This window comes from Aedes albopictus, chromosome 2, assembly GCF_035046485.1.
Source record: "Aedes albopictus strain Foshan chromosome 2, AalbF5, whole genome shotgun sequence".
In the NCBI taxonomy this organism is placed as follows: domain Eukaryota; kingdom Metazoa; phylum Arthropoda; class Insecta; order Diptera; family Culicidae; genus Aedes; species Aedes albopictus.
In genome coordinates, this window is record NC_085137.1 from 317,154,906 (window position 1) to 317,165,305 (window position 10,400).

Genomic DNA, 10,400 nt, shown 5'->3' on the forward strand with positions numbered 1-10,400 from the left:
AACCTTCATATTCTCTCACGACTAACTTTTCAAAAGGGTGTATGCGAAAATAGTTCAAAAATATTCTAAAAGCTGTACAGCAAAAACGGATTGTTCGATTGTTATGAATTTTTCAGCAAAGTTAGATAACTAAATGATGATTCCTTAGAAAATATACACTGTAAAAAATCTCTTTTTTTACTTAAAAAAAATATGATCTTTGTCACAAAAACTCAAATATCTCAAAACCCTATCTATTTACCAACGTCAATTTTATAGGGGAAATGGCCCATTATATCAGCTATCTACCATAAAATTTTGGTGATGGTAAACTGATAAACAAAAAAGTTATGACATTTCAAACATTTCACAATTTTTACATTTTGCAACAAAAAAAAATATTTTTTCTGTGTAAATTATTTCAAGAATTATATTTTGATGCTGATTTTATTGTAAAAGCTACCGCCTGAATTAAACAAGTTGTTTTCATAATATTTTTGTTTGAGACGAACCAGCCAAGGGCTGAAAGTCTCTTTAATAAAGACAAATCAATCAATCAATCAATATTTTTGTTTGATTATTCATAATTCCTATAGTATCTATTTGAAACTTAGACGCGATCCAGTGTTATGATCAAAAATATTGAGTGTCATACTTTTTATTGTACGTGACTGGTGAAAAAATCCCTTGATAGTGTTGAAAAGCTGTTGATTATAAGAAAAATGGAATTAAACTTATGTTTAAGACAAAAGCTGTATAATAAAAGTTTTATATACGCGTATACGTCTAGTTTATCTGCAAAAAATACCTCTTAGAGAACAGACTTCATGATCGGAAGAATGCGAGTAACTTCAACAACAACAAATGTATGAGAGATACATACCACAGACAAACAGACGAAACGCCCAGAACAATTTTCGTGAAAATCCATCGCCCACTTCACACTACCACCACCTGATGGAAATGTTTCACGAAACACTGCGTTGTGCAATATCGTCATCAGAAGGCGCTAGCGTGAAACGTCAAACGCAAAGAAAAACGATGGGCGCTCTTCTGATTATGAAAGCCACAACCAAGATTCAAAATGATCGTTAAAGGCGTGGTCAATGAAAATTTCGTCAGTGTTACGTTTGTTTGTCTGTATACATACCATGACAATGCTCACGAAAAAGCAAAAAAAATACTACCGCTATGGATATTAACCCTCGAGCAGTCGCGTCTTTGACTACCTGCAATGGCGCCACGCTCACGCTGTGTACCACAAGCGTGTATTTTTCATGGTGCGTGTACTCAGTACACGACGCGACCGCTCCCGGGTTAAAAATTTTATAGTAAATTTTTTCTTCAGCCAAGCAAACAACACCAAACTAGTCAGTTAAAACTAATAAGTGATTTTGTTTATTATAATCTAACAAACAACATGAACAGTCGCTTTCTCAAAGGTTTTCAACTCAACGCTCTGTTGTAGACCGTTTGATGAAAAAAATGTTCAAAGAGTTACGAAATCTCACCGAAAGCACCATAGATAAACTGAAAGAGACTGGTTATGCCCAAATGTCCACATTGAATATAAATTTACGCATTTGCACGTCCTGCCGTCTAGACTTTGACAAACGAGCCATCTGTATATCATCGGTAAAGCAGAGCGCAGGAAGTTCGAAAACAACAACAACTGAGAAATTGCCAGAAGTGCTAAGTGCAGAGAGTCATGCCACCGTATCATCAGCGACATCTGCTTAAACAATTTAATCACGCCCCTTTTAAAAATGCTTTGAAATATTTTTCAACATCTATACCTATTTCAATATTTTTAACGTTGCAAAACACGCTTTCAACATTCACCTTGAAGAAGAGGGAAAACACTTGTCCTCAAATGTAACAGCAAATTAATGAATAAACGACTAATGCACGTGCTTAAATCGGAACATTACTGTACATATAATATACATAATACATAATAAAAACAGCTTGTTTTTCTCACGCAATGCCATTAACAATAAAATCAGCATCAAACTGCGATTTCCGGCCGAAAAAATTTACACTAAAAAAAATTATTACTAAATGTGCAAATTGTGAAATGTTTGAGTTGTCATAACTTTTTTGTTTATTAGTTTATCATCACCAAATTTTTATGGTAGATTGCTAATACAATGGACAGTTTTTCCTAAAAAATTACGTTGGTAAAAAGATAGGGTTTTGAGATATTTGAGTATTTGTGACAAAAAGGTTTTTTTTAATGTTAAAAAAGGTTTGTTTTTCAGAGTGTATATTTTCTTAGGAATCACCATTTAGTTATCTAACTTTGCTGAACAATAAAATTAGCATCAAACTGCAATTTCTGACCGAAATAATTTACACAGAAAAAAATATTTACCAATTGTGAAAATTGTGAAATGTTTGAAATGTTATAACTTTTTTGTTTATTAGTTTACCATCACCAAATTTTTATGGTAGATTGCTAATACAATGAACCGTCTTCCCTTAAAAAATTACGTTGGTAAAAAAATAGGGTTTTGAGATATTTGAGTTTTTGTGCCAAAAAGTATATTTTTTTAATGTAAAAAAAGATTTTTTTCACAGTGTATATTTTCTTAGAAATCACCATTTAGTTATCTAACATTGCTGAAAAATTCATAGCAATCGAACGAACCATTTTGGCTGTGCAGATTTTTGAATATTTTTGAATTATTTTCACATACACCCTTTTGAAAAGTTAGTCGTGATTCAAAATAAAAATTTACTATCGAAAAATGGCGATTTAGATGGAACTGAAAAACTGTGCAAAGTTTCAGTTCAATAGAAAATCATGAATTAAAAAATTTCCTTAATTTTGATGCTGTTGCTTGGAATCGCTCATCTCTAGAGATCGTCGTTCGTAGATGACGTAACAAGTTTAAGATCATTACGACACTTAGGAGTTCCTCTTATGGAATTACAATACGTTACTACGTTACTGGTCAGGCTAAGGCCGGGGTGACCTCTGCTGTACATAGTAGCCGCCTCCATTCCACTCGGTCCATGGCTGTTTGTCTCCAGTTCCGCACTCTGCGTAGGGTTCGCAGATCGTCCTCCACTTGGTCGACCCACCTAGCTCGCTGCGCTCCACGTCTTCTTGTACCGGTCGGATGACTCTCGAGAATCATTTTAGTCGGGTTGCTATCCGACATCCTGATGACGTGACCCGCCCACCGTAGCCTCCCGATTTTCGCGGTATGGATGATGGTTGGTTCACTCAGCAGCTGATGCAGCTCGTGGTTCATTCGCCTTCTCCAAGTCCCGTCTTTCATCTGCATTCCGCCGTAGATAGTACGTGTGGTGTTTCTCTCTTGACAGTTCTACTAATAATGATCTTTCCAAGCATACCGCCTACTCAGCGGACTGCTAAACTACCACATCTCCTTTTCTTTATCGGAAGATGTTTGTTTTGCGACTGGTTTCTTCTAGTAATGGTTGCATATCAAACACCGAGGAAGAAATGCAGCAGCTCCCTTCTCGGGCGTGCTTCTCATCTCATTTTCCGCCTGACTCAACAGATCGCATCGTGAGCGATTCGGCGCTGTAGTCTCTGACTTGCGCAGGCCTCCAGCTACAACTATTTATGTATTAGATGGCTCTCGCTGAACCCTTCCAACCGACTCGAGCACGCGTCTTCGTACACGCTGGAGAACGCTTTGGTGGGGAATTCCTCTTCGTCCTCTGAGGGAGTTAGGACGCGAAGCATGTGGCGTTCCATCAAGAAGCGATTGGTGTTATAAGACACTAACGGCGGTTAATCGGACAAGATGAATAGATCTTACATGGCGATGCTACCAGAACTTAGTGATTAGTTCCCCAAGGATACCATAACGCGACGTTTGTTGGTCGCGGACTTTCGTAGCATGAGTACGTGGTTCATACTTCGGTTTGGACTTGGAATAAGGTCGCAGACTGGATGACCGTTTGCCACACTTGGTTTTGCCGCTGCACGTTTTGCGTTTGCTGTTGTTTTGTCGCTGCCGTCGATACCTCCCTTCTTCTACTGCCGCTACCGTTAGTGGTAGATGCAACGGAATCAACACTAACTGAATATTTATCATCCACACTCATCGTCGACGCCGTGGATTCCTTCGATCGGGTTTCTCCCGAATTCAACATCCTTTGCTAACTTCAGTTTCAACGTCCTTTGCTGACATTTCGACTATTTTTCAAACCCTGCAGATGGAAGTTATTACGACCACCGGACCCGACAGATCGTATCTGCCGCTACGGTTGCTCCCTCCTAGGTGAGCATTACTTCGCTGGGCCCTACGGATCGAATCCGTCGCTTCAGCAGCCCCCTTCGAAAAGCGAGCTTTTTTTTTTTCCAACTACCGGACCCGACAGTTCGAAACTGCCGCTTCGGTTGCTCCCTTATAGGTGAGCATTCTCTCGCTGGACCCAACGGATCGAATCCGTCGCTTCAGCAGCTCCCTTCGAAAGACAAGCTTTTTTTTTCAACCACCGGACCCGACAGTTCGAAACTGTCGCTTCGGTTGCTTCCTTCTCAGGTAAGCATTCTTTCGCTGGTCCCGACGGATCGAATCCATCGCTTCAGCATCCAGCTCCCTTCGAAAGGTGAGCTTTTGTTTAACAACTTCCGCCGGACCCGACAGATCGTATCTGTCGCTACAGCAGCCCTCCTATGAGGCGAGCTTTTCTTTTTTTTTTGCTTGCACCGGCCAGATTTTCATCCGCCGGTGGAGCATCTTATTCCTCTTTTTATCTGAACCGAGCAGATATTATCCGTCGGGATCAGACTACATATTTACCATTTATCATCAGAATTCGGAGTTAAATCACAATTAGCTTCAATTTTCTGCGCTGGGTTCTTGTTCGTCGTCGCCAATCAATGTGATATAAGGAAGGTGTGGAGGAACTCGTCCTTTGCTTGTGTTAGTAAGGAGTCGAAAGTAACAACTTTCGAGGGGAGGGGAGGTGACGTCATACAAGCCCAATAACAAGAAATTGAGCCGAGGTGCCTTCCCTTCAATGTTCTCAAACTTCCATATAAATTCGTTAAAATAATAATTCAGCTAAAACAAACCTGGGTGAACACTCATGCTGACCTCCCAATACATCCAATCTATTGTGTGGAAAACCTGGAGGATCTGAAGCGCAAATATTCGAGAGAATTTAATTTCCTTACGTCCGAACGGTGATGTCGGAGTACATCGTGCCATTGAACGAGGCTTTATCGCCATCACTAACATATTTTGTATTTAAGATTTGAATATTCTGCAAATTGCAAGTGTGCGTCATAACTTGAAACGGTTGACCAGCTGTATTTTAACCTAAAATTGAAAGAAATGTTATAAAATTCGACAGACCCTACACTTTTCCTTACGCTGCAAAACTTGCCCATGTTTATGTTCAAATAACAACACGAAAATCACCCATGGTAACAGGGTTAGTGGGACTACAGAAAATTTCGGCGGGCTCTGAAAATCACAACAACTGACGGTATGACGTCATGCGTTGTCAAGCTGCTATGGGTTGCTATGTAAAATGAAAAACAGCGCACTAACACTAGCAAAGTTGTGTGTATTACACAAAATGATCTCTTCACCTTACTTTCATCACATTGGTCGCCAATGTGGTGTTTCTCTCTTGACAGTTCTACTAATAATGATCTTTCCAAGCACACCGCCTACTCAGCGGACTGCTAAACTACCACAGTACGCAACACCTTCCGTTCGAAAACTCCAAGGGCGCGTTGGTCCTCTGCACGTAGGGTCCATGTTTCGTGCCCATAGAGGACGACCGGTCTAATCAGCGTTTTGTAGATGGTTAACTTCGTGTTACGGCGAATTTATTCGATCGTAGAGTTCTGCGGAGTCCTAAGCAGGCACGATTTCCTGCCACAATGCGCCTCTGAATTTCTCTGCTGGTGTCGTTGTCGGCGGTCACCAGTGAGTCCAAGTACACGAATTCTTCAACCGCCTCGATTTCATCACCGTCGATATGAATTCGGGGTGGCGGGCGCGGTGATTCCTCCCTGGAGCCCTTTGCCATCATGTACTTTGTCTTCGATACATTATTGACTAATCCGATTCGCCTGGCTTCACTCTTTAGTCGGATGTACGTTTCCGCCATCGTCTCAAATTTACGAGCAATAATATCAATATCATCGGCGAAATCAAGCAGTTGAACGGACTTCGTGAACATCGTCCCACTCGTGTTTATCCCCGCTCTTCTTATTACACCCTCTAAAGCAATGTTGAGCAGCAAGCACGAAAGACCATCACCTTGCCGTAACCCTCTGCGAGATTCAAAGGGACTCGAGAGTGTCCCTGATACTCGAACTACGCACATCACTCGATCCATCGTCGCCTTGATCAACCGTATCAGTTTATTCGGGAATCCGTATTCGTGCATAATCTGCCACAGCTGTTCTCGATCGATTGTATCATACGCCGATTTGAAATCAATGAACAAGTGATGTGTGGGCACGTTGTATTCGCGGCATTTCTGCAACACCTGGCGGATTGCGATCATCTGGTCCGTTGTAGCGCGTTCACCCATAAATCCAGCCTGATATTGCCCCACGAACTCTCTTGCAATCGGTGATAGACGGCGGCATAAAATTTGAGAGAGTATCTTGTAGGCAGCGCTCAGTAGTGTGATCGCGCGATAGTTCCCGCAATCCAACTTGTCGCCCTTTTTGTAGATGGGACACACGATACCTTCCATCCATTCCTCCGGTAATACTTCCTCCTCCCAAATCTTGGTAATGACCCAGTGTAGTGCTCTCACCAGTGCTTCTCCACCGTATTTTAGAAGCTCGCTTGGTAGTTGATCTGCTCCAGCGGCTTTGTTGTTTTTCAACCGGCCAACTTCCTCCTTAATCTCTTGAAGGTCAGGGGCCGGAAGTCTTTCGTCCTGTGCACATACTCCTAGATCTGTTACCACGCCACCTTCGGTACTTGCAACGTCGCTATGAGGTGCTCATCGTAATGCTGCCGCCACCTCTCGACCACCTCACGCTCGCTCGTGAGAATATTCCCGTGATTATCTCGGCACATGTCGGCTTGTGGCACAAAGCCTCTGCGCGAGCGGTTCAGCTTCTCGTAGAACTTTCGTGTGTCTTTAGCGTGGTACAGCTCTTCCATCGCGATCTCGCCAGCAGGAAGGCGCTTCTTCATCCGGAAGACTGAGTTCTGCCTGTTCCGCGCCTGTTTGTAACGTGCCTCATTCGCTCTCGTACGGTGTTGCAGCATTCTCGCCCATGCTGCATTCTTCTCGTTTTTCAACTGTTCACATTCGCCGTCGTACCAGTCGTTTCTGTGATTCGGAGTCGCGAAGCCTAGTGCTGTAGCCGAGGTACTACCTATGGCGGATCGGATGCCCCTCCAGCCATCTTCAACTGTAGCTGCGCCAAGCTGCTCTTCCGATGGTAAGGCCACTGCTAACTGCTGCGCGTAGTCTTGAGCCACTTCTACGTTACGAAGTTGCTCGATGTTGAGCCGCGGCGTTCGACTTCGACGCGTGGTGATAACTGTCAAAAGTTTTGAGCGCATGCATATAGCGACTAAGTAGTGATCCGAATCTATATTCGCACTGCGGTATGTGCGGACGTTGGTTATATCTGAGAAGAATTTACCGTCGATTAGAACGTGTTCGATTTGGTTTTCTGTTTGATGGTCGGGTGATCTTACAATGTAGTACCCGAATGATCAATTTCACCCCGTTGATCAATTTGACCCCGGTTTACGGTAGTTGCTGGGCAGAGGCTAGTGGATCACAATGGGATCTGTATTGCGCAGCATACACAGCCTAGCATCAGGATTGTGATAAAAGCTGGAAGGATATGGTGGGCAGGGCATGTAGTCGAAATGCCGGACAACAATCCAGAAAGAACTGAACTCAATTCCACAGTCGCAAATGGTTATCTTCTTTTGAATTTGATGTTATTCTAAATAAAAGAATGTATGAATCTCTAAAAGATTATCGCATTGAGGTTACTTCTCGAATAACCGGGAATTGTTTTGCCCAAGGGCTTATGTTTTTGCACAATCCCTTACCTATGTACATGTATGTGTCCATCTGTTTTGAACCCGTTCAGCTGTGATGCTTATTTGCTTTTATACTCGGTTTAAACCAAGGAATTGGCATCCCTGTCCCACCAATGCAATGTTTTCGTAGCCAGCATAACAGCGGCTCAAGCTGACAACCTATCTCTCAACACAGCAGCATAATTTTAATGCGGGGTAAGAAAACAAGAAGACCATAGCAGTCCCCTGGTTTAAACATACACGCATGGGTTTGCATCTGACTCCGCGTTTTCGCCACCACATGGCATGGTCTTTCACTTGCCGGGATCAGTAGGATAAGTAATACGAACCCCGTCCGTCTGGGAAAGCCGCTAACAAGTGGTGCGTTTTTGGTGTTGACGCTCTCACCGATGCGATACACCAGACGTTCATCCCTTGTAACTATCCACATACATATAAGTTGGTTGGTAAATTGGTAGGTATGACTAGTATTGGTAGTAATACTAGTATTCTCGCCATCAGCTTGAGGGTTAAGGAGGTTTGCAGTACAGAACCAATTCGCTAATATTTTTATTATTTTATGTTGCTATGTTGACTAGCAAGTATTTGTATTTTCACCACCAGGTTAAATAATAATACATATCTACAAAAAGAAAGAATCAAATTAAGCTCTACATCGACTTCGCTTCACAGTCCAGAACAGAACCCGCCTTGAAACACGAAAATGAACAATAACAAACGCGAAAAACGCGTGCATCATGTTCGCTGCGCACTCATGCATGTGCAACTTTACACTAGTGCGGATCTTCCCTATATGTACGTAGGTGCATACATAAATTTTCGTTCTAAGCCGGCAACAACGACCAGGCAGGCCATAGAGCTTCAAATGAGAGAACTGTAAACCGTTCCCCTTCGAAAGCAGGTGAATTTATGTTGAACAGCGAATAGTAGTTAGAGCCTCGTCGTCAGTTTCTCTCCGTCTGTTAGGCACCCAACACACTACTCAAACCGTTTGACCAACATTGCCACCGCCCCCAGGTTGGTCGAACCAGCGAATGTTTCTGAAACAGTATGACGAACTGCCAAATAGTGTTGCACCAACATGTCACTTTGGTTGCACCAACATCTTCTCCCATTTGAAATCGCACTATGTTTGTGCAACAACGCTACACACGATACGATCGGTTCGTCAAACATTGGCTCCGCCCACCGTTGGTTTGAGTAAAATCAAACTGGTTTGATTTTTGCCGACCAAACCGTCAACCGTCAAATCGGTTTGACGAACTGCCAAATCGGTTCGTCAAACAGCATCACAAACGGTCAAACACAGCACCAACTCAACCACCAACCTGGGGGCGGAGTCAATGTTGGTCAAACCATTTGAGTAGTGTGTAGGGTGCCTTATGTTTGGTCTGGGGTGGCTCATCATTGCATCGCACTTGACTTGTGCGGGTTGGATCCATGTGTTGTGTACGATTCAATCTACTAACTAGGGCGGGTCAAATTCATCAGTACGACTGCAGCGATCGACACGCTCGGTCGTGTTCGCGGCGTGCTCACCAGAAAGTAAACTCTAACTGAGTATAAACCAAAAATTAACTGGCAATATAGCGCTTGTTCGCTACGCCATTTTTCGCTCTTTGTTAATACAAAGAGCACCCAGAAGCAAGAAGAAGAAGAAGAAGGGTCAAATTCATCGCCATATGGGTTTTTGCAGTCTTGAGATTCATTGAAAAATAATATTGGGGAACTTCGTTGACCTACCCCAGCAAATGTCCAAACAAACTTTCATTGAATCAGTTTGTACACACGTATTCATGGTGGCTGTGTTAATAAAGCTAGTATGACACTCTTTGACCAATGCCAAATAATTGACCACTTTTGACAGTTAAATTTTGACCAAGGTGTACCTGGCAAACAACAATATTTGTCACTCTCGAAAAACGAATAGGGACAAACAGGGCCAAACAACCTGCCAAAATTTTTCTGTCAAAAGTGGTCAAATATTTGGCGTCTGGGCAAAGAGTGTAATAGCACCCTAAGTAGATATAGTTACAAAAATCAGCTTAAAAAGTAAGAAAATTGATAAAGATCTGATTTTTTATGAACTGGGAAGAAAATCAACAAGATCTAAACTTAAATGAAACCAATCTAGAGCGCGGTGCAGCAATGACCTCAACAGTGGTCAAACCACCATACTAAATATTGTGGATTTAGCACCAAATTGGTGTCGGAAATAACTTCATTGACTTCCGCTGCCTTTCTTATGCGTTAAACATAACGTCGGAAGTAGAGCGCTGTATAGCAAATCTGATGCTCTATTCAGCGCACTACTTCCGACGTTATGTTTAACGCACAGGAAAAGCAGCGGAAGTCAATGAAGTTACTTCCGACACCAATTTGGTGCTAAAT